General features: G+C 43.0%; 1 protein-coding gene and 1 pseudogene across 6 annotated transcripts in view; both read left to right on the top strand.

Moving 5' to 3' along the window:
* The window catches only part of Pld5 (phospholipase D family member 5), a 343,011-nt gene that overhangs the window by 289,778 nt on the left and 25,391 nt on the right, over positions 1-27,842 (top strand). The gene's annotated exons all lie outside the window — the stretch shown is intronic.
* Positions 23,092-24,032, top strand: LOC116103971 (annotated as a pseudogene).

The following is a 27,842-nucleotide window of genomic DNA, read 5'->3' as shown; positions in this document are numbered from 1 at the left end:
CACATGCGCAAACAGTTGTCCACTAGGAGTTAACAGCGGAAGTAGGTGCCATCTTGTCATGGCGAATGTCTCTCAAGATTCACGGCTCCCCACACACCATGTGATGGCTGGGCTCTGAACTCAGGACCTTTGGAAGAGCAGTCAATGCTCTTAACCGCTGAGCCATCTCGCGAACCCCAAGGAGTCCTCTTTTTGTTCCAGGCTTAGAGGAACTCTCGGGACATGGTAGACTTCGACTCTAAGTAGCAGAGTTTCCCAACACAAACACACACATGAGCATACACCCCCCCTCCCACACACACACCAAAAAGGGGGAAAAAAAGAAAGGAAATAACAAAACCACCATGGCAAAAGATGTTTTTCTTAAGAAAACTGGGTTTGGGGATGAACTAATGATTGGACAGTGTCTCAGTGTTTCTTTTACTGTGAAGAGACACCATGACCATAGCAACTCTTATAAAGGAAAACATTTAATGGGGGCTGGCTTACAGGTTCATTCAGAGGTTTAGTCCATTAGGATCACAGTGGAAAGCATTGTGGCATGCAGGCAGACATGTTGCTGGAGAGCTTGCTGAAAGTTCTACATTGGGGTTAGCAGCCAGCAGGAAGAGAGAGACACTGGCCCTGGATAGAGCATTAGAAACCTCAAAGCCTCAAGACAAGCTTCCTCCAATAAAGCCACACCTACTCCAACAAGGCCACACCCACTCCAACAAGGCCTCACCCACTCCAACAAGGCCTCACCTACTCCAACAAAGCCACACCCACTCCAACAAGGCCACACCCACTCCAACAAGGCCACACCCACTCCAACAAGGCCACACCCACTCCAACAAGGCCTCACCTACTCCAACAAGGCCACACCCACTCCAACAAGGCCACACCTCCTAATAATGCCACTCCTTATGGCCCTCTGAAAGTCATTTTTATTCAAACCACCACAGAGAGAAAGGAGGCTCCTGTGTACCTTTTAATTGTTACTCTGAGCTGGTTATGAGAGAGTTAAAACACCTCTTGATTCCTTATGGTTGGGGCTGATATTCATTAAAGCCCCCTCATTCTTTGTCTTTATGAGGAGCAGAGGCCCAGAAGCTCAGCTTATAAAATGAAATTAATTTGGAACTGCTATGGATAATCTGTGTGGATGAGTGAAGCTTGATATGTGGAATATACTAAAGGAAATGCTAGTTTGGTGTTTAAAACACATATTTCATACGCAGCACCAAAGTGGCTGCAGTCGCTCCCTAACAGCTGTGCCGCAGCAGATTGCTCTGCTAATGAACCAATAACTCATTCTTAACCAGCCTCCTTTGCACACCAGCAGTGGTATTCAAATCACATTGATGTGTTTACGTTCGCACCACTGTCCCAGTAGCCCTGGAGGTCCTCTCTCCTCACTATTTAACTGTGGATCCAGCTTCATTCTTACCAGCTTTCCCCCACCCCCTGCTGTTTACTGAAGCTCTTAAAAAATTATTTCTTGAGATTATACTATGATTCTACTGTTTCCTTCTTCTCTTTCCTTCTTCCATACTACACTATATATGTATTCCTCCATACATGAGAGAGAGAAAGAAAGAGAGAGAGAGAGAGAGAGAGGTTGCCTAAATATATAAATACAACCTGGTAGCCCAAATAATAATGTTACTTATATGTATGTTTTTATGGCTGCATCTTTGGTGTTGGATAATCAATTACTGTGTTCGTTCCTGGGAAAGATGATTTCTCCCACTGAGTATTCCTTAGTTGGGGTGTGTGTGTGTGTATGTAGGGTTGAGACCTAATGAGCCTTCCCCTGTCCATGTTAGCAAAATTATCCTAACATTATATTTACAGTGTGAAAAATTAACAGGTATTCCCAGGTCCTCTGTGAACATGGACTTATAATACAGACAGTAGGGAGGTAAGTAGGACCACCACTGCAGGAAACAGTATGGAGATGCCTCAAAAACTAACAACAAAATCCACTATGATTCAGCAATTTTACTGCTGGGGACACAGGAGATGAAATAATCCTATGAGAGATGCCTGTGGATCCATATTTATTCATTATTCCTAAAGCGATGAGCTCAGCCTAGATTCCCATCAGTGGATGAGCAGATGGATGATTTTAAGTAGGCAGTACATACATGGGCTATTATTCAGTCATAGAAAAAGAAATGCTTTCATGTTTAGCAATACAGAGGGAACTGGAAACTCTCAGGTGAAATGCACCAGTCACAGAAAAACAAAATCACGAGGTCTCATTCATGGAACCAAGCCTTGGCCTGGAAGGAAGAGATGGAGAGAAGTAGGAGTGAGACTGAGGGGCGGGAGGAGTTGACAGGGAAAGACACAGATAAAGGGCACCAGATCAGAGAGGAGGAATTAGTTCTGGTTTTCTATAACACAAAAAGGTTACAACAATCGATGATGTGTTACAAAATGACAGGAAAAGGAAAACACAGAAAGCCAAACACACAAAAAATGATTTCACACTGACAGAGATAAGAGGGCCATTTTATCCCCAGTTTGATGTATTATGGATTCTATGCATGTGTCAAGTCTGCACAATGCACTTAACTAGGTTCAAATACTTTCTCTATTAAAAATGAAAACCATAGTAGCTAACGAGGTAGAAAATGATTTGGCGAGTAAATTCAGTAGCTTTCCCGATAGCTTATCTTATCTTTTAACTGTCCTGGAGTTGAGGGAGCCTGGGTTCAATGCATGTTTCCATGCCAAAGACAAAACGGTTGAATGTGTGGTCCGTGGACAGAGGCCACCATGCGTTGGTTTTCATTTGTCCTTTGATTGGGCACCTAAGTCCAGGCAGGACCTATAGGTGGCTTGCTCTTTTCTGGATGTTTCCTTCCACGTGCGAGGGTTAAAAAGACATTTCTGCACAACCTATATTTCATGTCTTGCTAGATGCTAGGAACTGATTGTTTGCTTTGAAAGACCCCCGCCCCCCCATGAGGGGAGACTCTCTCTCAAATCCCGGGAGAACACGGCCACCCAAAGACTCACAAGAGTCTGATCTTGATACAACAGCATGAGGTTTATTAGGGGAAACCAGTGTACTGGGGACGAGCTCGTAACCCCGCAGGGGCAGAGGAGCTTGACCCAGAGCACAAGAAGTTTGGGGCATTTAGAGGGAAAAAAACCCACAAACGAGGGGGAGTGGGGGGTAACCAAGGAAACATAACAGTGGAAAATTTCAGAGGGACCCAACCCATGATTTAGTCAGGGTCATGAGGAAAACATCCTGCATACTCATTATTCTCAAGAATGTGGTTTTATCATCGTCATTGTCATTCACTTTGTGGCTCCCTAGAACCACCTAGATGGTAAGACAACCGGTTTATGGAACTAGCCAACCTACATTCTTGGCTCATTTCAGAGACAAATTCCCATGCCCTTTAAGTAAAAGCTTATACACTATATATTTCTACTAAATGATCTTTTCTCCTACTCTCCAGCTTCAAGGCCACATACACATGCTATTTATCTAGATAAGGTTTTGAACAGGGTTTTCTTAGTTTTCCATAAAGAAAAGCTACATCTTGTGGTAGAAGAAATGGCCCTGCAAAAGGTCAATGAAACCTCAAGTTAGTGTGAGCATCGCATCCTGTTGGTATTGTTGGGCCAGGCAGCTTCCACCACAATCCCTTGTTTTTCTTGTAGAAAAGACAAGCAAGGTCTCTGCTCTCACTCTCTCACCAGAAAGAGGGCTTTACTGCCTTGGAAATGAAGAAGGGGATGAGAAGAGAGGAGTGGTTAGAAAGGTCATCATGGGGAGGGGTCTTACCCCTGCATTGTCTTCCCCTAGAGAGAATGGCTTCTTCCGCCTGGAAATAAATGATAGATTTCCTGTGAAGCCTGGGTAGATAGTGGCAGGTGGGACAACAGTGGGACCTGCTCTCCCTGCCAGGCTAGAAACAGAATGTGCCCTTTAGTCAGAGCAGCGGGAAATCCATAAAAGAAAAGGACTGTAAAGATTTACAAGTGGGGTTTAAATGCGCAGAAACTAATCACACATAAACTGAGGGCAGAGGTGTTAGGCAGCTGTACAATAAGTTGCAGAAATAGCCGGAGGCTCAAGTGAGACTTAGGAGGGGCTTCCAGCGTGTGTGCCACTCTGAAGGCTTGAACGTGAAAAGACTCCTTCAGGTACAGGAGAAGTGGGAGTCCCCCAATAGTTGCGGCCATCACAAAGGCCCAGCGCCTGTGACTAATGGCGCACCCACTGAGCTTTAACTTCTACACCTAAGGAAAACATTTTTCTAATTTCCAGTTCTATTCAGTGTTGTGTTGTGTGGGCGTGTGCCCCATGGTGAGCAAAGCTGTCAGAGGACTGTATGAAGTCAGCTCTCTTCTCCCCCCTTTCTGTGGGCTCCAGGTTTGGCTGGTGCAGCAAATGCTCTACCCACTGAGCCATCTTGCCAGCCCTAAAAGAGACATTCCTGAAACTCCCTTTCCTCACATTCTCATGCATCTTTTTTTTTTTTCTTTAAATTTCACTGCAAACGAAACATCCATACATGGTTATTCACACATTGATTGTTTGGTATTTGCAAGATTATCCATGAGTTGAGACAGTGGCCCTGCCTCAAGAATAATACTGGTGAGCATTCTTGAAGTTCGAAAACATACCCCAACACCCTGGATATCCTAGCGAGGGTTTCTATTTCTATGATGAAACAGCATAACCAAGAGGTTTATTTGGTTTATGCTTCCACATCACTGTTCATCGTTTGAAGGAAGTGAGGACAGGAACTCAAACCCGGCTGGAACCTAGAGACAGGAGCTGATGCAGGAGCTGTGGAGGGGTGCTGCTTACTGGCTTGCTCCTTATGGCTTGCTCAGCCTGCTTTCCTATGGAACTCAAGACCACCAGGCCAGGGATAGCACCACCCACAATAAGCTGCCCCCTCCGCATCAATCACTAATTAAGAAAATACCTTACAGCTGGATCTTTTGCAGGCATTTTCTCAATTGAGGTTCCTTCCTTTCAGATTACAATAGCTTCTGTCATGCTGAAAGAAATCAAGCCAGTATACTGGGGAAACATGATAGAGCCTTATAGCTTCATTTACATAAAGTATGAAAGCCCCCACAGTTTTAACATCCATTGGGGTAAATAGAACAGCATTTTAAAATACTTTTTTTTTAGGACTAGAGAGACATCTCAGTGGTTAAGAGCACTGGCTACTCTTCCAGAGGACTCAGGTACATTTCCAGTACCAATATGGTGTCTCAGAACCATCCATAACCCTGGTCAAAAAGGATCTGCTGCCCTTTTCTGGTGTCCTTGGGCACCAGGCATGCATGTGGTTACACAGGTGCACAGACAGACATGTATACACAGCTCATACTCATAAGCATTCAAACCAACAAAGAACAAAACCAAAACCTTTCCATATACCATATACATCACACATAACTGCATACATTTCCCCCTCTACTTTCAGATACAAAAATCAATGCTGACACTCTCTTGTCCACTAGCATGTCTCTCCGTGCTGTCATTGGTTGCGTCTTGTTTATGCAGCCATGTTGTTACAGTATCATGGGTGGAGCTTCCCTGTCATATTTAGGAAAGAGAGTCACACAGGAAACTTCCTGTTTCTCTGGCTCTCGAAGTCTTTCCTCTCCCTCCATGGAATTCCCTGAACCTTAGGCATTGGCCATACCAAGATCTTGATCCTCAGAGGGAACTGAACTTTTGCTGGAAATCCTCAAACAGAAGCAAGCACATTGATATTCTGTGTAATTGCAAGAGACTCTTCCCGGGGACAGGTTTCTTCTTTTTAATGCATTCAAATTGTCCACGGAACCAAGCAAAACCAAATAGCTTAGCCTCGGAAATAACAGATGCTTGGCTTCCTAGGGGTCCCAGACTAGATGGTACCCTTTGTCTGTCAGGTTTCTCAGTTGCAGACTGACAATTCTCCTATTGACCCGCTTCACAGGTAATGGCTGTAGTCTTGCCTAGTAGCTTTTCAGCTGACAAATTAGTGACCTGCTGAGGGTGAACAATTGATGGCGGGTGACAATGGAAAGGCACTTTAGCTGCTCCTACACTCAGCAAAAAGCTTCAATTTATCCGGAGGAGAAAGAGCTGCTCCTCCCTATTGAGTCTAAACAAAGGCTCCCACTCTTTCCCTTCCAATTCCTTCCTTCCTTCCAGGATGTCAGCCTTGGGAAATTGTAGTTGGAAATCCAGTTTTGTTTAAAGACTTAAAGCACAGACTTCAACTCCCAGTCCTATTTGTTAAATAATGACTTGAATAAATGTCATCTTGATGACGTTTATTTTGCTTAAAAAGTATGCCAAGTAGGGAGGTGGGAGGATGGTTCAGTAAAGAAGTGTTAGCTGTGTGAGTATAAAGACCTGAGGCCAAATCCCCAGCACCCACATGAAAACTGGGATGGCTTACGCATGTGCCTGGTAATACTGGTGCGCTCGAAGGGCTTCCTGGCTGCAAGAAACCCAGGTCTTTTTCTCTTTCTTTTCGAGACAGGGCTCTTTTTCTTGAATAAAGCATGGGACTGACAGTGTAATCAGTCACCACGGGACAAAGAAACAAGACACAGGCCCTGAGCTAGCTGAAGAAGGCACCTCCCTCTGTAGGTACCAATTGTTAGCATCAGGGCCTCCAAAGCCGGTGACATCACATGGCAGGCCTCACAGACCTGTTACCAGGGCAACAGCCGCCATATTCCCAGAATCCATTGGGCTCACCTCCCACCTTTACCCGTGGCCACTATGTCAGAACACACACACACACACACACACACACACACACATACTCCCTAACTCTCTTGCTCTCTCTCCCTCCTCTCTCTCCCATACTACCCCTCTCTCCCTCTCAATTAAACCTTTTACACGTGGAGCTGTTTGGGCCTAGCATGTGGTATGTCCTGACGCAAGCCACCATTCTAACACATCACCAATAACTCAGTATTGTTTCCAATGGTTTCGTAAAAGCAAATTTGTCTCCCAAAAGACCAAAGCACTTCTGTCTCACCAGAGGACACAGAACCCAATCCCAAGTTTCTCCATGGACCCCAGCAGGTATCAAGACTCATACGGAAGCTGTTTATTACATGAGTGTGGACTGTATGGAAGCCTTGCTTATTATGTGAGTGTGGGTTCAGAAACAGCAGCTGCAAAATATATAAATATATATATATATACACACACACACATGCACGCGCGCACACACACACACACACACACACACACACACACTTGGGTCCTTCTCCCCTGGCTGTTCTTAGACTACTAGAGAGGGGGTTGGTAGAAATAAGACTTATGTTGTGGGGATGGAACTCTAAACCTTCTACCCTTGGGAGGTAGGGAAAGAGTTACCGACCCATCACGACCCGCAGTGGGAGCTAGAGACGTATGCCTGGAAATCGTCTACCTCAGAGAACCATATACACACAGTGACTGAGAAGAAAGCTCCTCAGGAAAGTTAAGTTAATTTCTACTAAGAGCTGGGAGGAATTTCCTTGTTAGAAAAGGGGGTGGGGAGGGGGAAGCCCGTAGAGAACGGAACTGAGAGCCAGTGCAAAGCAGAGACCAGAACTGCAGAGGAGGCATTGATGTCACCCCCTTCTGCAAGCTATGCTCACCCCAAGGCAATCAGTGCAGGAATATGTAGCTCCTGATTGGCTCCCTTTTCCCTCACTCAGTAATTAAGTGCCTGTCATCTACAAGCGCAAAAGTTGTTTGTCTCCATCTGTGCTATCTCATGCATGCAAGACAACCAGCTTTCCCGGAAAAAAAAAAAAGTCTAAGCTCTACAACATAAAAGCATGTTTTTTAGAAAGACCCAGCAATCCAAAGAGTCACAGTCATGCATGACATAGGTATCACCACAGTCAAGTTAGAGAAGCAAAAGGGCTATGGACCAGGCAGTGGTGGCGCACGCCTTTAATCCCAGCACTTGGGAGGCAGAGGCAGGCGGATTTCTGAGTTCGAGGCCAGCCTGGTCTACAGAGTGAGTTCTGGGACAGCCAGAGCTAAAAAAAAAAACAGAGAAACTCTGTCTCAAAAAAAAAGAACTATGGTCAATATATTAATAAGGTTATTATAAGAAGTAACTCCATGCTGGGACAGATGGACAATTTTGTGAGAGAGGTGAACTATGTATAAATTTTAACTGAAAGTTCTAGATCCCAAAAGCAGACAGACAACCAACCAGTCTGTCAACTAGGTCCATCAGGCTGCTGGACAGAACTGCAGAAAGAATCGGAGAACCAGACTGCTGGTCAGTAGAAACTACTCAAGCTGAAGGGACAAAGGAAAAAAAAATGCTAAAAGCTAAGGGGGTCGGAGTCCCAAAAGCTGAACCATGCCAAAGACTGGACCTTTCGCTGAATTATCAAAAAGAGAAGAGAGAGAGAAAAAAAAAAGAAACAGAGAAAAATGTCTAAATAACTAAAATGCTCCCCAAATTGTCAGACACAGGGAATCATGCCTCCAGGAAGTGAGACCAGGGGGGTGGGGGTGGGGGTGGGCTGGTGTTAGCAATGCAAAGGAAAGTGTCCATTCATAGCCTATTTAGCCAGATGGAGATAAAGAGGGCTTATGTAAACAGGAAGAAGACCGTTAACACATCTATGACAATGATTTTAACAATTTAGATGAAGTAGAGTGTCTTGAAAGCCACCAGCTATCAAAGAGCAATTAAGAAAAAAAATAAAATAAATGACCAGAATACCATTACTTTGTCTTCTAAAGAAATTGAAAAGGAGATAAATAATTCATATCACAAAAATGCCAGCCCCAGATGGCTTCACCTGAATATTCTATTAAATATTTAAGGATGAGACAGAAGCAATTTTGCATAAACTTCTTCCACAGCATGAAAGAAGAAAGAACTTGCCAGGCTCTTTCATGATGCCAGCACCTCCCAGATACCAGCATTAAACAGATATCTGATCAGGAAGACCAATTATCAGGAAGACCAGTTATCAACACAGATGTGAAGGTCCCAACAAACCAAAAGTAGATCAAATGCAACAATATATTAAAAGATAGTAGTACACTGTGATCAAGTAGCATTGATCCCAGAAATGCAAAGCCACTTTAGCATTTAAAACCTGATCAGAATAATATATCCGAGTGCTTAAAAAACGTTATGAAATTATCATCACAAGGGGTACAGATAATACCTTTTTAAAAGAGATTTCTATTACTGTGCGCATATGTCCGCCATGTATGTGATGTGCTTGACATAGTGTGTGTGTGGAAGTCAGAAGGCAACTATGTAGGGTCAGCTCTCTCTTCCTATCTTTATGTAGGTCTCAGAGGTTGAACTCTGCTCAGCAGGTTTCCTGGCAAGTGTCCTTACGCACTGAGCCACCTCAATAGCCCCAGACAAGAACTCGGACAGCATTCGGTAGCCATTCACAATGCTCTTAGAAAGTAGAACTAAAAAGCCAGTGTACAAAGTTGCTACATCTAAGTTCAGAATTTCTATAATATAAAGGCAACATATAGATTTAGTGTTTCTACATAGAGAAACATATTTTTAAAACTTTATTGTAAATAACTTTCAAATAAAAAAACATTCTGCAATGAGATCCACCAGATCCGAAGCTTATATGTCTCAAGGGACTTCTACTCAGTTAGAACAGACATTCTGAAGCCATGCAAACTCACCTTTGATTTTACTCTATGCTATCAATTTTAATATTTTTATATACTTATCCACTACAAAGAACGCAAAATATCAATGACAGTTAGAACAAGAAAAACAATCCAGCTTTATCGCCCTCTCTCATAACGACATGTCCATTGTCGGGATTTCATCCTTATCACCTAATAATGACTCTTTCTTGTTCTTCCTTTTCCAGGTCACTCTACCCATATGTATATTTGTGTGTGTGTGTGTGTGTATGTGTGTATATATATATATATGCATGTATATACTATACACACATCTATACACATATGTATATATTTATATTATATAATAGGCTACGATCTGCAACTGAAGAACATGTGGTTTATATCTTTCTGAGGTTCTATGACCTTGCTTAATGTTGTATGTCTAAGTCCATGCAAATTTCATGATTTCACACTTCTTTAGAGCTGAATACTATTCCATTTTATATTTTACAGATGTGCTATGTGGTGATTTGAATGAAAATGGCCCTCATAGGCATTTTTTTTTTTCAGAGGATTGGGGGCATGTGGTCTTGTTGGAAGAAGTGTAGCTTTGTTGGAGGAAATGTGTCACTAGGCAATGGGCTTTGAGGTTTTTAAATACTCAAGCCAGGACCAGTGTCTCTTTCTCTTCCAGCTGCCTGAAAATCTAAGTGTCTAACTCTCAGCTCTTTCTTCAGCACTACACCTAGCCTGCTTCCCACCATGCTTCCCACCATGCTTCCCACCATGCTTCCCACCATGCTTCCCACCATGCTTCCCACCATGCTTCCCACCATGCTTCCCACCATGATATATGGAACAAACCTCGAAACCTGTAAGCCAGCCCCAGTTAAATAGTTTCCTTTATAATAGTTGCTATGGTCATGGATCAAATTTTTTGTTATCCATTAATCTGTTATTAGACAATTAAGGTTAGTTTCATTTCTTTGGTATGTGAATAGAGCACCAATACACATGCACTGTATTTTACCTTAGAAGGATGCAAATATTTCTGTACTAGGTTGTAGAGCTCTCTGGGTATGTACATTTTTATATTCAATGTCCCTGTATAAAGATATCAATTTTTCATTGGAGAGATGGATTAGTGGCTGAGAGCACTAACAACTTGTCCAGAGGTCCTGAGTTCAATTTCCAGCAACCACATGATGGCTCATAACCATTTGTAATGGGATTGAGTGCCATCTTCTGGTATGTCTGAAGACAGCAACAACACACTCAAATACATAAGATAAATAAATTATATATATATACATATATATATACATATATATGTATATATATATATGTGTATGTATGTGTATTAGTGTTCTATATAATAGCAAAAATAATTAAAAATTAAAATAGTATCATTTGCAATAGCACCAAAACTATAAAATATTTAAGAACAAATCTTATGAAAGATTCTAAAAGTGAAAAGCCTCAATCAAATAAAGATGAGATGTACCTTTAAATAAATGGGTGGCGCTAGAGAGATGGCTTAGCAGTTGAGAACACTCGCTACTCTTGCAGAGGACCTGGGTTCAATTCTCAGCACCCACTTGGTGGCTTACAACCACCTATATCTCCAGTTCCAAGAGATTTGACACTCTCTTCTGAACTCTATTGGTACCAGACACACATATGGTACACAGACATATATACACTCAGAACTCTCATACACATAAAATTAAATACAAAAATTTTAATGGAGAGGTTGGAGAGATTGCTCAGTAGTTGAAATACTAGCCATGCAATCAAGAAAACTGGAGTTCAGATCCCCAGAAACCATGTAATTCTGGGTGGGTAGGGTAACCACGGTGTAATTTTTACCTTAGAAGGTGGAAACAAGGGATCCCCAGAGTAAACTATTTAATGCTTCTAGCCATAGCAGCAATATCAGCAGCTCTGGGTTTAAGTGAGGGACCCTACCTGCCAGAATAAGGTAGAAGAATGATTGAGGAAGACCTTTGACATCAACATTGGGTCTATACAAACACACACACACACACACACACACACACACACTCTCCTACACATGCATTCATAAATACACATGCCTAGACATATGTGAACATGCAAACATACATGTATACATGCAGTACATACTAAAAAAAGAAGTACATTGAATGGAGAAATGGGCTTCAGGATTTGTAGTTGCAATGTTACTCTGATGTCGCTTGTCCTCAGCCTAATCTTAAGCTTCAATACAACTCAAGTCCAAGTCTAATCATGACTGTCATAGAAACAGACAGCTGTATTGTCAAATGTATTTAGAAAGACCAGAAAATGAGAACAGATGAAACAAGTTTTGAGACAGAGCAATGGCAGAAGGCTTATAGGACTTGATATTCTGACCTACATTCAGCTAGCACGTGTTCAGACAGTGTCATACTAACAAAACAATGGACATATAGATGAATAAGACAGAGTAGAGAGTTCAAAAATAGGCCTATAGAGGTATGACTAATTTTTTTCTTAACAAAAGCATAAGCAACTAACAGTAATCAACAATACTGCTATAGAAACTGGGTGTCTGTGGGCTGGAGAGCTGGCTTGGTGATTCTGAGCCCTTGCTGCTCTTTCATGGCCAGGGTTTTCTAACACCCACATTAGATGGATTGCAATCCCTGGTAAAGCCAGCTCCCAGGGATTCATCACCCTCTTCTGGCCTGCACAGACACTGCAATCACATGCACAGCCCCTAACCCTACTTTGCACTGCCAAACATGCACAAACATAGAATTTTAAAAATATTTTAAATTGGATGTCTATAAACCAACTTGATAGATTCAGACTTCAAACAATTCAAATGGGATGTAGACCTAAATGCAAGGACTGAAACTATAAAAAAAAAATTCCAGAAGAAAATATAGAAAGAAATATTTATAGCAAAGTGATAGAGAATTTTTTAAAATATATATATATATAAACCAGTATCTGTGAAAGAAAAATGGCTAAATTGGAATTGATTAAAACTAAGAGCATTTGGTGTAAACTGATTTAAAGATGAAAATACAAACATACCCATAAAGTGTTTGTTTCCAGAATATGCAATAGTCTTAACATGAATGAAACCCTTAGGAAAAGTAACAATCTGTTTTTAAAATGTGAAAATATATGAGCAGCCACTTCCTGCATGGAAGGCTAGGAGCTCACAACATATACCATCAGTCACCAGAGAAATCCGAACTATGATCACAGTGCAGTGCCATGACCTGGCCATTAGGAAAACCTAAAATAAATAAAAAATAAAGTTGAAAACATCAGATGTCAGCTTTGCGGTAGTAGCGCATGCTTTTAATCCCAGCACTTGGGAGGCAGAGGCAGGTGGATTTCTGAGTTCGAGACCAGCCTGGTCTACAGAGTGAGTTCCAGGATAGCCAGGACCACACAGAGAAACCCTGTCTTGAAAACAAAAAAATGAAATGAAATAAAAAAAAAATCCAAACAAACAAACAAACAAAAACCATCATATATCAGCCAGGACATCAAGCAACTTAAACTAATGTATGGATTACAAAATGAAAAAAAGACACTTTGGTAATTTTGTATAAAGTTAAGCATGTATTCACTATATGACTCAACAGCCACATTGCAAAAGAAACCAAAAAACTATATCCTCATCCTACCCATCCCCCAAAATATGTATGAGAATGTGTGTAGCAGTTTTGTTTGTGATACCACAAAACTGCGCAACTGGGGAATAAACTGTGGAATACCACATACAATGAAATACTATTCAGCAATTAGAGAGGGAAAGAGAAAAAGAGAGAGGGAGAGAGAGAAAAGAAGAAAGAGAGAGAACAAACTGTTACTGCACTCAGCATGAACTTCTCCCAGTGCCTTGTGCTAAGTTGAAAAAAATCATGTTCTGAGGATATGCCTCTGCCACCCATCATTGTGTCATGCTTAAGAACATACAGCTGAGGGAACATAAAAACATATGAATGGTTAGCCATGGCTGGGGTATAAAGAGGCCTGGGGTAAAAGGTTCTGGAGGTGGCCCTATTTTGTTTCTTGATAGTTGTAGCAGTTTCATGGGAAGGGTGAATTCTATAATATATATAAATTGCACCACAATACAAATGGAAAATGATTTCGTTAAAGCCCCTGGTTTTGTAATAGTATTGGCTTTAAAAACTGTAACGAGGAGCTGCAAGAGACAACTCAGCAGTTAACAGCACTTGCTGTTCTTTCAGGGGTCCAAGATTTGGTTTCCAGCACCCACACGGCAGCTCATAGAAATTTGTGACTCTAGTTCCGAGAGAGTTAATGCCCTCTTCTGGTCTCTGATGGGCACCAGCTTTGCACATGGTACATGTATATACATCCAGGCTAACATACACATAAAATAAAAATAAATAGTTTTCAAATAAATACACAGTCATTAAAGTGGATATAGTTTCAGATATTAGCAATCTGTTGGCACAGAGCACTCTGGTCTGCTCATGACCTTTCTGGGTGTATCTTCCCAACTTAGCTATAGTTTCAAGATCATTTCAGATCTCCCCACCTCCACACATCCACTTCAGCAGTGATCTGCCAGTCAAGCTTGTAACTATTTCAATCAATCCCAGAACATGATGATAAAGCCTAGGACCTCTCTCCTTAAAACCAGATAAGTGCACACTTCACTGCTGAGCCCCACACTTGGACCAGGGCTTGAAAATCCTTCCTAATCTGGTAGAACCCCCCTACCTCAGATCCTGCAGAACAATGGTGGTATCTTTTTTACACTGCTTATCCAATTCTCTTTTGCTTCATTCTTCTTTGGGTGTGTTTTTCTTCCTCTCTACTTACCACCACTGACTGCTTCACACACATCCAGCCACCCCTGTGCATCGCTTACACCTCAGGGATGTCAGCTTACCCTCTGTGCCCTAACTCAGGGCCTCACACATCAGAGATGTCAAACTTTTAATTGTTGAATTGAAGTGATTTGCAAACCCTGAACACCATGCTATGAGCTGATTAAGCAGCTGCCAGCTTTCTATACAAACGGCATTACTAATAAGATGAGGGAAATTATTTTGTTGTTACATGTGACAGCACACCTTTCTGGTAATGTTTAACTGCCAAACTGTTTCCTTTGATATAACTGCCCTTAGGCCTTTGTTCATTTGAATTATTGATGACAGCCATGTCTTAGTAAGGGAATAATACAGCTTTCATTATCAATCTAAACAAGTAATTTGAAATTGGCAACATGGCATGTGCCATCTCCTTTCTGGGCATCCAACAGGCACTGTCTTCACTGACACTTTCCCTGGTATCTGGTCTCTCTGAGGTTGCAATGTATTTTAGAAGGTGTTCACAGGCTGGGCCCAAGGTTCCGGATTCTGTTACTGTTCCACCCACGCTAGAGTTGGATACACTCTATATGATGGTTCTAACATTTCAGCATTTTGCATGTCCAAACCTTATTGGGCTGGCTGATGGACAATGCTCAAACTTCTCCTTCGATTGGATTCTTTAATACATTCCCATCTTTGCTGGTGTACTTCTGAGTAAAAAGCCCCTAAGACCCGGATGTTATTGTTTGATTTAAAGACAGTGTTGGTCCTCTTCGTGGGGAAGCACTCTTACATTACTTGCTGTTGGCTGTGAGCTTTACGCCTATCTATGTGTCCCTTTCATAACTTCTGACAGCCACTGTCAGCAGCTTTTGGACTGTCTGTCTCCTGGCTCCTTTCATAATGACTCCACCCTCACCCTTAAGCGGATTCCGTCTTGGGAGCTGCAATACTGATTCTGAGAACTTTGTACCTGTGAAGTTCCTATGGGATAAGATTCTGGGATTTTGATTACTTGAGAGTTTTGATACTTCCTCCAACACTGCTGTCCCAGGATCAGGAGATGGACACCGCGGGACAACTGGTCTACCACGGGGTCACAAACCTGTTGCCACAATCTCACCTGGCCCTGCTGTGCTGTGGCAGCTTTATGGAGATGAAGCTTTAGGAGCATGGATCTAGGATGAGACAAGGATATAATCCATGTGTTTTAATAATTTTTATAATTGTGTTTTTATAGTCTACCCTGTGCTTTCTTTCTAAGGGTTACAATTTCAGTTTATTTGGGACAGCCATATCCACTGGAAATGGTCAAAGTCATGAAGCCTGCAGCTGTTTGACACAGCTCCGGCAAAGCTAGACCGAATACTTTGATCACTGGCATTCTGTCTCTCAGTTTTAGGTCTCAGTCTCTGTGGGTTGCATTCTGGGAGACTTTCTGCATTCTGATTCATTTCGTGTCTTTTCCTGAGAAAGATATGTCGGCATCTTCTTAGAAAAGCCCTAAACTTACTATCCCTTCTGCTTTTAGGGAAATAACGTTATCTGGCCTTGTTTGGAAGCCTTTCTTATGCCCTGGAGACCATAATAAGCAGAGACAAGCACAAAGAAGCTAGGGATTTCTAAATGAGGCTACGATTCCAGGGATCTTTTTGGGGTATCTGACCCTAAGCAAACTGGAACAGAATAGTTAGAACAGGGTAACCTTAGAGATGGTTGACAAACTCTGACTGGCCAGGATTCAGATTCAGACAGGTAACAGATCCAAGGCCTCTCTTACAATATGTGTAGAGGTTTCTGAAAATGTAGTTTAAACACAGGGGATCATACAGGGTACCACCCAGAGGAATAGAACTCAGTAAATGAGAAATACTGAGTAAAATAATCTTTTCCTATTTAATAACATAGATGATGAAGGGATGCAAGCAGGAATTAGGTATTAGTATTTACTATTCCTAAAAGACCGGTTCAGATATTTTCTATTTGTCTGAAGGACTGCAAATACTGCCAGCCTAAAAGCAGGCTGTCATATGATAAATGTGTCTGCTTTGGTGGAGGCATTCTTTAGACTCTTTGAATCGGAGTTATAGGGCTGGTAATAAAAATAAAATGTGTTGAATTTGTACTTTCTAATTGTGACTGAACTTAACTCTGGACTTGTAATGAAAAAATCAAAAGGATGTTCAGAAACCAAATGATGTAATCTGCACTTCTTGGGTAATCATGAGTTTGCTCTTGCTCTCTGGAACCTGTATAAATAAAGAAGCAAACTGATTGCTAGTCAGTCAGGGCCGCAAGATTTCCCTGACCACTGCTCCTGACTCCTCATCTCCTCTCAAGAACTGTGTCAACGGCCGGGGCTGCTCCATGGCATTTATTAATCAATACTGGAACGTGTTAGTCAATGCTTCATTCAGAGCACTGTGTGGGAAGTGGTAGCAAATACTAAGAAAGAAAATGGAAGTTGATTGGAATGTTCATATCTAATCAAACTCGTGAGAGTGACCACAGGAGAGAGAATATAGCTGAGAGTGTTAGACCCAGAGACTCTGGAACTTTTAAGATGCCAAAAACACTATGCTAATTTCCTGATCTCTGTGACTTTTTTAAAATGCCTCTAAGAATCAGAAAGTGGTGGACACATGTCCTTTTGTTATTGGTAAAGTCAAAATTGAAGGTATAGTTTAAGATATGTTCTACGTGTGATCAAACCTAGGCCTTCTTCCACTTCCCTATCATTGACTTCCCCAAAAATTAAAGGAACGTACCATCCATAAATCTGTGGGTCATTTCTATATAAGATCTCATTTCTGTGGAGGCCCAAGATACCCAGAGGCCAGGCTGCTGGGCTAAGGGGTAAAAAAACAGGGAGCTGCATACCGAACTCATTACCAGTCTCACTATATGGCCTCGCTCTACCTGCCATAGATAGAGGAATAAATGAGGGCTAACATGAAGGTAGAAGTTATAGTTCTCAATACTTCCAGGTAAGTGGAAGCTCTTAATCTTTGGACCAAAGCAAGCCTTGGGCAAGGTGAGATAGCTAGAAGAGGAGAGCTTGAGTGTGGGAGTCTGGATAGAGACACTGATGACCAGGTTACCATGGGAGACTAGGGGAAGATTGTCACGATTCACCGTTCTGTATTTCAGACAACCTTATTAGCTATTTTTGTTTGTTTGTTCTGTTTTGTTTTTAGAGGCAGGGTTTCTCTGTGTAGCCCTGGATGTCCTGGAACTCACTCTGTAGACCAGGCTGGCCTCGAACTCAGAAATCCACCACCTGCTTCTGCCTCCCAAGTGCTGGGATTAAAGGCATGTACCACCACCTCCTGGCTCTTATTAGCTATTTTTAAGTGAATGGCTCATCGTGTTATAATCTGCAGCCTCTTTCCCTCAATTTCCCTTAGGGAAGCTTCCCTGGATATTTTGTTTATCAGCTTGTAATAGTGATAATCTGAGATGTGGAAAATATCTAATCAGGTGAATTTCCCACTTGAAAATCGAGAGAGAAGGGCCACAGCAGGCCACAGAGGGTTTTCTGTGATTTGCATACACAAGTATGGCAGGTCAGTGGATATCTGACAGTGTGGATGTGATGGAAGTGAGGAGCCAGCTGTGAACCAGCCAGCACGATCACTTCTGATTCCTGTTTGCTTAGAAAGATGGAGTATAGGGGAGAGAAGGAGAAAGATGCTGAATTGGGGAGAGGAGGAGAAAGATGAGAGCAAATACTTATTATTCTATGTGCAAGACATAACACACACACACACACACACACACACACACTAGATAGATACTTACATATTGTGGTGGTTCAAATATGTCCCCTCACCCCACCCCCCAAAGTCTTAGGCAGTTGGTAAATCTGTTTGGGGAGAGATAAGAGTCATAGTCTTGAAAGAGGAAGTATGTTACTGGGGGGCAGACTTTGAGAACGAAAAGATTCATCCAGTTCCCAGTTCGCTCTCTACTTCCTGCTTGCAGTTCCAGATCTGAGTTCTTGGCTTCTTCATTCACCATACCTGCCTAATGCCACAATTCCCTCACTGTGAGAGTGAGACTCTTATCCCTGTAGAATCACAAGCCCAAATAAACCCTTTCTTCAATAAGCCGCCTTGATCATGGTGTTTTATCATAGCAATAGAAAAGTAGCTAATACATATATACATATATATGCATATTTATGGATATGTACATATGAATAAATAGTCAAGCATATATTTGTTTTGTTTTTTAATTAAAATATAATTACATAATTTCCCTCCCTTCTCATTCCTCTAATTCCTCCCATATCCCTTCTCTGCTCCTTTTCTAATTATTTCATTATTTGTGTGTGTGTGTGTGTGTGTGTGTGTGTGTTATGTCCATTAAATGTTGTTTATATGATAATTTTTCAGGACTGACCACTTGGGATCAGATAACTATTTGGGGTGCTCCTTTCTGGTGAAAAGCTAACTCTCCTTTTCTCAGGGGATTTTTAATAACCTATAGCTCTTTCTCAAGGGATAGGATCCTCAAGATTTCCCTCAACCATATTTCCCTGTCAACTGGGTTGTCACTATTCCGGTCTTGTTTAAGTTACCATACTGTTGAGATTTGATGGGTATAGCACTCTTGCCATTCGCAGAAGACTCAGTCTTACAGGATTGAGTCCTTACAGTATTACCTGGTCCTCTGGCTCTTACACTCTTACCACCAGCCCCTCTCCCACAATGTCCCTAGGGCACTAGAAGTAAGGAAAGTGTTGTAGATGTGTGGAATGGGGCTGGACATCCCATGATAAATCGTTCTTTGGATTTTGACCAGCTCTACCTTTTCTGTGGTAATCTCTAGGAAAAAAAAAAAGCTTCATTGTTGAGGGATGAGAGCTCTACTTGTCTATGGGGATGAGGATAAGGATTTACAATATAGTTGGGAATTATACCAGAAAGTGGCAGTAAGATGTTCTCCTTTGAGATGTACAGCTCCACTAACCGAGTGTGGTTGTCTGGGTTTCCAGTACTAGACATGATTTCCCTCCTGTCCAGCTGACCTTAAGGCCAATTAGAAAGCTGTTGGTTGGTTGCCTGTCTCTTCAGTTAGTCTTGTTCCTTCAGGCAGGCTCTGTTATTCCCTGTGGCAGACATGAAAAAGAGGCAGACATAGAAAAAAACCTGAGTTAAATGGTACCAGGTACCTACTTGGGAGAAAGAGAGCAGGCTAGTGGGTATGTTTCTGAACAGGAAGCTGTCTTGGAGGCCCCCAGGTGCTACTGTTTATTCTTTTATCACAAGTACCAAAGAGGTTACCTTCAAGGTTGAAATTTAATGAAGGTAGAGCTCGCAGTGATTAAGTTTCCTGCAGTAACTCAAAACGTTAATCAGCAGCTAACTGGGTACCTGGAAGTTGTCCACACTTACGGAATCTTTTGTCTTTGTCAGGAGATTTTTTTTTAAAAAAAAAAATACTTGTTTACTTTTCTATGAAATTATGAAAACAACAGCCTGGACATGCGTCGGTGATAAATTAAGCTGTAGTTTGGCTAGTTGCAGTAATTACTCTGAAGTGCAGCAGACAATGAGGCTAATGCTGCTCTACTCCCTGTGATATTGACAGGAGCATCCATCAGATGCCTGCCCTGGCTCCTGCACTACAAACCATCCAGCCTGGCTGATGTTAAATTTCTACTGGTGTCCTACTGACAAGGAATCTCTTCACTCTGATCCCTGCCCTCTACCAATCCTAAGATAACAGTAAATAGAAGTGGGTTTTACCTATGCATAGTGGTTGTGCATAGCTTTCTGCAAACCCTGAAGTAAGGGACAAAGGCAGGGGGATCACTGTTCATCCAAGGCCAGCCTGGTTTACATAATAACTTCCAGGCCAGCCAAGGTTACATTGTAAAGCCCTATTTCAAACGAAAAAAAAGATTTAGTGGCTATCATGGTTTTCCTAATTTTTACTTAATTTTGAGATGCAAAACACCTGATCAGACAAAAGGAGGGCATGAAAATCAACAGAGAACATGGCCTTCACCTTCATTTGATCTCTTCCTACATCAGTTTCCTTGCTTATGAGGTAGGTGTCACAAGAAGTTTAAGAAAGTACATCTGTTCATGATAGTCAAGTTACAGATCAGGCTAGGGGTCCACCAGCAGCTCAACAGGTGAAAAAAATGTGGAATAAACGCACAACACAATACTATTTGGCCATGAGGGAGGAAAAGGTGGGCCATTTCCATGAAGATGAATGCCACAGATCATGACATTATATCAACTGCTTCCCTCAGGAAGGCAAATGCCATGCTTTTCACATTTGCAGATCTTCTGTCTTATGAGGATCTATGAAACCATATGCTGTATAAGACATGAAATGACCAGTAAGGTGGCCTGCCCTAAGTGAACCAGGATAACAAGACAGAGAGATGCAAAAGGGCAGGAGAGTAAACATGGTCCAAGTGTATGACGGACTTACATGAAAATGTCTCTGGAAAATTCATTCCTGTGTGTGCCAGCATAAAAGGATGCCTGCTAAAGAGAAAGACTTTAAACCTCGGGTGTGGGAGACATCGGCAGCAGTCCCCAGAATACAGTGACCGATGCATGCTTGCTTCTGTTATTTCTCCCCAGGAAGCTGGTTGAGAGTCTGTCCTAGATCCTACAAAACCAAATGCCCTTCACCAAGCCTCTCGCTCTTCAGTGCCCCAGTGCAAACAAGGAGGAGAAACATCAGGACAAATCGTATTAGGCAAAATAATCACGATATTGCAGCATAGTGATCGTACAGAGTGATCACCTGAAGCCTTGAGCCCCTCTTAGCACCATAGAATAGTTTGTCCAGTTCTTGGAAATGAAAAACAAAGTGACCTCACCCCCAGAATAATCCTCTTCCAAGAGTGAACATCAGGTATGCCATCAGCTTCTTCAAGATGGTTTTATTTGAACAGCGGACCCACCCATCAACCCACGACTGTATTGATCAGCTGAATACCTCAACTGTAAAATCAGAGCAGCCAGCAGGATGCCCAGTTGCATGTGTGCTGAGGTTGAAATGAGCTGAGCATCAGCCACTAGGCACAGGCAGTCTCTGGCAGGTAAAATTGGTGTTGTTGCCAGTTTTAAATATTAAATATGGCTATCACCCGTCTACTATGCCTTTAGCTTTTTTTTTTCCCCTCATTTTAGATACATTGAAATTCACCAGAGTGAATTCATGTAGAGAATTTATGCGGAGTTTGCTTCCTGTATTAAAAATCTACGAGACGCTGGGTGGTGGTGGTGCACACCTTTTATCCCAGCACTTGGGAGGCAGAGGCAAGCAGATCTCTGAGTTCGAGGCCAGCCTGGTCTACAGAGTGAGTTCCAGGACAGCCAAGGCTACACAGAGAAACCCTGTCTCGAAAAAAAAAAAATCTACAAGACAAAAGCCAGTTTCAACATTACATTTTCCACAGCAGCCTCAAGCCAATATGTATTTTAGGGTCAGACTGTGAATGGTTCTCCACAGTATGATGTTTGACCACTTACTTCCCAGCTGGCGACGCTGTCTTCAGAGGTTGTGGAGCCTCTTGGACACAAGGCCTAGCTATCATATATATGACCACAGGGGCCATAAGCAGCTTAGATCTAAGCTAAGTGATCTCAGCTTCTTCATCTGTGGAGATGTGAGGAAGGTAGGCCACAGAAGCCCTCAACCCTGGACCAAGCTAATCCCAGCTATGGCTCTTTCCCTACCACTGTTGACCATTTCTCCATAGACTAAAGCCCAAATAATCCTTACTCCCTAAATTTACCGCCTGTCAGGTATTTGGTCCCAGCAATGAAAAGAAAATCATTGCAATGTATAATAACTAGAAATGTGCTTATGCCTCTCGATTTTCGTTTCTCTGCATCTTGAGCTAGTAGGATTGAGCTTTCTGTTGTGCCTACAGATGCTACAGCTGTCAGTAAGTCCCAGGATAGAGCGTGTCTAGGCAGTGAAAACAAGAGCTCCCAAACCACCCTGTGGCCGCCTGCAGCCACTCATGCAAATGGGTCGTCTGGAATGGGAGTCAAAGGGTCTGAAGAATTAAGGATACTGGAAATGCGAGAATGCGAGAAGGATTTGAAAAAATTAGACCAACACATGGCGTGCTTTCAGTCCGCCATCATTCATTGAATTCGCCTTGTTACAAGCAAGTGGGTAGGTAGGTAAAGCAAAACCCCTCGCCCAAGTTCATTAGCAACTTGACCCAATCAGCAGCTTCATCTTCAGTCTCTGGAGGCGGGACTTCCGGCGTAACTGGAACTTGGAGAGAGGCGTGGCAATTAGCAGGAGGTGGACAGAGAGACCTGGCTATCTATGGCAAGGCGGGGTCTGATAGAATCAGCTGTAGGAGGGTCTAACCACCCCATAGTTCACACAACAGAGGGAAGGGGTTACAGAAGCATTGCTTAAACTCAGTCATTGAAATAAAGAAGCTACAGTAAGAGAAACTCTATAGAAGGAGCATGAAGAAAGCGTGCCCACCTGTGTCTTCACAGTGAGCATCAGGTGAAGAGAGTGTCAGGAGTGGAGAATGTTTAAAATCTCGTTTCCCAAATGTCTATTCCTTTCCCCTCTCCCCCCATGCCCCCTCTCACCCCCCGGCCCCGGGTTCCCCGCCCGGTCTCCGTGGAAGCGGAGGCAGGCACCATGGCGGAGCTGACCACTCTGGAGATCCTCATCAAGATGGGCTTTCCCAGGGGACACGCGGAGAAGGCTCTGGCCCTCACAGGGAACCAGGGCATCGAGGCTGCGATGGACTGGCTCATGGAGCATGAAGACGACCCCGATGTGGACGAGCCTCTATCCTGGGACGAGAACCCACGCCCTCAGAGCAAGTTGGCCCTGAAGGATCTGGGTCTGCTGCTGGAAGAGCAAACCCATTTTGACTGAACAGGAGAGGCAAGAACAGACTAAGAGAATGTTGGAACTTATGGCACAAAAGCAGTGGGAACGTGAAGAAAGAGAGGAGCGAGAAGCTTTAGAACGAGAAAAGCAGCGGAGGAGACAAGGGCAAGAGCGGTCAGTTGCAAGACAGAAACTACAGGAAGATGAGATGCGCAGGGCGGCTGAGGAGTGCAGGAGGAAGAAGGCTGAGGAGTTAGCGGCCAGACAAAGGGTTCGAGAAAAAAAATTGAAAGGGACAAAGCAGAGAGAGCCAAGAAGTATGGTGGCAGTGTGGGTTCTCGGTCATCCACACCAGCAACAGATCCAGGTCTTGTTCCTTCTTCTTCCAGCCAGGAGCCCCCTACTAAGCAGGAGTATGACCAGTGTCGCATACAGGTTAGGCTGCCTGATGGGACTTCACTGACCCAGACTTTCCAGGCTCGGAAACAGCTGGCAGCTGTGAGGCTCTATGTGGAGCTTCATCGTGGGGAGGAACCTGGACAGGACCAGGACCCTGTGCAGTTGCTCAGTGGCTTCCCTAGATGGGCTTTCTCAGAGGCTGACACGGAACAGTCTCTGCAGGAACTGGGACTCGTGCCTTCTGTTGTTCTCATTGTGGCCAATAAGTGTCCCAGCTGAGGGTCCTCCATCCCATCTCTTTCTGACCTCTTCATCTTTGATAAAGCACTGACATTTCCTTCCTAATAAATAGATCCTTTGAGTTTTGTTTAAAAAAAAAAATCTCATTTCCCTCCACTTGATCACCTCTAACGGAACAAATACCATGTGCAATTGTGGTGCCATGAAATAAACACTTTTATTTCGTGCTCCTAATGTAATATTCCCATTTTCCTTTGAAGATTTCACTCACCGGATACTCAGATTAGAGTGGGTGGTGGTACACACTTCAAGACAAACTCACAGAAAGAGGGAACAGAAATATCTCAGGAGCACTATTTGGCTTTATAGCGGGCAAAACCCCTTCCAAAGACACCACCCTTCTCTGTGCCTGCCCACGGGCACCACCCTTCTCTGTGCCTGCCCAAGGGCGCCACCCTTCTCTGTGCCTGCCCACGGGCATCACTATTGCCTTCACTTGTTCATTATCCCTGGAGTAGCTCGGCACTGCTGCCAAACAACTTGACACTTTAGCTAAAGTGATACTGGATACCCAGCCCTTAATCTAAAAAGTAACTTGTTGAGCAATGCACGTTCTGCAGCTGCCCTGGCCTGTCTGCCCTCACAGCCCTATGACGTGGGTGTAGGGACCAGGTACTGCCACTGCCCCTCAGCCAACAGCCAACAGGAATAGGGAGAGACACCCAGCTGGTGTGGTCGTTTTCATGGCTTGAATGATGTTCACATTTGCGTGTGTGTATGTGTGTGTGTGTGTGTGTGTGTGTGTGTGTGTGTGTGTGTGTGTGTGTGTCTCATACGTTCGGTCATGATTACTCAGTCTAGCTTTTAGCTTGATTCATCCATGAATGCCCACAGACTGACCTTCTCTGAGACAGTGTACTATGGAACTGTTTGACAGCCAGCTGAGGGCTCGGACCAGATGCCAGAAACCCAAAGACCTGGCTATGGATTGCATGCCAGCCAATCCCCAGGTGTCATGGCAGCTTTTCTCTTTCTTGGTGACAAAAAGAAGCTGGAGGGCTTGTCTACAGTCGTACAACTAATGAACAGAGGGGCCACGAGGCTGGAACAGTTCTTCCTTGTCCCCGAGTTAACTTACAGGGTGGTGATACAAGCTTATGAAAAAGTCTATTTTATCTGCCTGATTTCCCAGGAGAGTCCCTCTGAGCTTCTTGGCAGAATCCATGGAGAGAAGTACATTCAGTCTGGAGGAGAGTGAGGTCTGCTGATCTCAGCGAGACCCCCAAGCCTAATTAACTCACCTAATTTCAGTGGCAACCAGTTTCCCCTCCCTTTTCTGCATGTCTGATGGAGATGAGCTTCTGCTCACCTCATCACACCTATAGGAAGCAACACGGCTAACTGGTGCTCTCCAGTGAGGCTCGTTTTAGAGTGTATCCTGATTTTATGATACATGTGATTTCTCTTCTGTGGGTGTGGAGATTGGAACCATGCCAGCTTCAGGACCGGGTAACTGTAGCTGGTCAGAAATTGTCTATTGCGTACATGTCTGGCCCTTGAAATAACTGTCAGTCTCAAACGCAGACAAGCCCTGTTCTAACCAGGTGCTGATTCTAAGATGTGAGTTTAACAGAAAAAGCCTTGGGGTGCAGGCACCCCAAAATAACAAAGCTGAAAATGATCATAGAGAGATCACCTGGTAAAGCTAGCCCAAGACCCATCTGGAGACTTCCACAAGCTTGATGTTCATCCATCATTAAGAAAGTCTGGCCTGTCGAACGCCTTTAATCCCAGCACTTGGAAGGCAGAGACAGGCGAATTTCTGAGTTCAAGGTCAGCCTGATCTACAGAGAGAGTTCCAGGACAGCCAGGGCTATACAGAGAAACCCTGTCTCAAAAATACAAAAAAACAAAAAAACAAAAAAAAACAAAAAAAAAAAAAAGGAAAGAAAAAAGAAAAAGAAAAAGAAAAGAAGAGAAAAGAAAAGAAAGTCTGGCCTTCACAATAGTGTCTAGATTTGATGATTGAATATGGGAAGGATTCCCAGGTGGAGCAGTCTCTGAATTGTCCTTCCTTTAGTCTCTGCTCCATAGTTTGTCTCTACAACTCCTCCCATGGATATTTTGTTCCCCCTTTTAAGAAGGAACAAAGTATCCACACTTTGGTTTTCCTTCTTCTTGAGTTTCTATGGTTTATGGTTTGTACTTTGTGTATTCCAATCTTCTAGGCTAATATCCACTTATCAGAGAATGCATACCATGTGTGTTCTTTTGTGATTGGGTTACCTCACTCAGGATGATATTCTCCAGGTCCATCCATTTCCCCAAGAATTTCATAAATTCATTGTTTTTAATAGCCGAGTAGTATTCCATTGTGTAGATGTACCACATTTTCTGTATCCATTCCTCTGTTGAGGGACATCTGGGTTGTTTCCAGCTTCTGGCTATTATAAATAAGGCTGCTATGAATATAGTGGAACATGTGTCCTTATTACGTTTGAGCATCTTCTGGGTATATGCCCAGGAGTGTTATAGCTGGGTCCTCCGGTGGTACTATGTCTAATTTCCGGAGGAACCACCAAACTGATTTCCAGAGTGGTTGTACCAGCTTGCAATTCCACCAGCAATGAAAAAGTGTTCCTCTTTCTCCACAACCTCTCCAGCATCTACTGTCACCTGAGTTTTTTATCCTAGCCATTCTGACTGGTGTGAGGTGGAATCTCAGGATTGTTTTGATTTGCATTTCCCTGATGTCTAAGGATGTTGAACATTTCTTTAGGTGCTTCTCAGCCATTTGGTATTCGTCAGTTGAGAATTCTTTGTTTAGCTCTGTACCCCATGACAGGAGCCTGATATAGTTGTCTCCTGAGAGGCAGTATCTGACTAATACAGAAGTAGAGGCTCATAGCAATCCATTGAACTGAGTTCAGGGTCCCCAATGAATGAGCTAGAGAAAGGACCCAAGGAACTGAAGGGTTTGCAGCCCCTTAGGATGAACAACAATATGAACTAACTAGTACCCTCAGAGCTCCCAGGGACTAAAACACCAACCAAAGAGTACACATGGTGGGACTAATGACTCCAGCAGCATATGTATAGCAGAGGATGGCTAAGTTGGTCATTAATGGGAAGAGAGGCCCTTGCCCTGTGAAGGTTCTATGCCCCAGTGTAGGGGAATGCCAGGGCCAGGAAGCAGGAGGGGGTGGGGTGGTGAACAGGGGGAGGGGGAGGGAACAGGGGTTTGTTTTAGTTTTTGTTTTTTTATTTTATTTTATTTTATTTTATTTTATTTTATTTATTTTGGAGGGGAACCTAGGAAAGGAGATATTGTAAATAAAGAAAACATCTAATAAATAATATAAAATAAAATAAAGTAAAAAAGAAAGAAAGCCTGGCCTTAAATGGGTTGTGAGCCATCATCTCTCCTCTGCTGAAGTTCCTGACATCTACAACCAATGGAATGTAGATCCCTGAGATCTGATGCCCTCTTATGGCCTCTAACATGCACTTCATGTAGATGATGCCTGTGAAACTCACAAAAGAACACAAATTTACAATTAGAAGAGTTTTTTTTGTTTGTTTGTTTGTTTGTTTTAACAAAAGGGTTACTTTGGCCTAAGATGGCTCAGTGGTTGGGAGTGCATGCTGATCTTTCAGAGAACCTGAATACGGTTCCCAGCACCCACGTCAAAGAGGCTCACAACTGCTTGTAACTTTAGCTCCAGGTGATCTGATATCTTCTAGACTCCTCAGGCATCTGCACTCGTAAACACATGCTCACATGCAGACACACACATACACACAGAATTAAAAATTGAAAAAAAAAAATTAAAACTGTTACTACGGGTTGTTTCTGTAAATCTCTGAGACTAGCAGACACATGTGAACATAGAAATCGCTCTGTCAGACACTAT

This window comes from Mastomys coucha, unplaced genomic scaffold, assembly GCF_008632895.1.
Source record: "Mastomys coucha isolate ucsf_1 unplaced genomic scaffold, UCSF_Mcou_1 pScaffold1, whole genome shotgun sequence".
Classification (NCBI taxonomy): Eukaryota; Metazoa; Chordata; class Mammalia; order Rodentia; family Muridae; genus Mastomys; species Mastomys coucha.
Note: the sequence above shows the minus strand (reverse complement) of the source record. Positions and strands in the feature narration are given on the sequence as shown.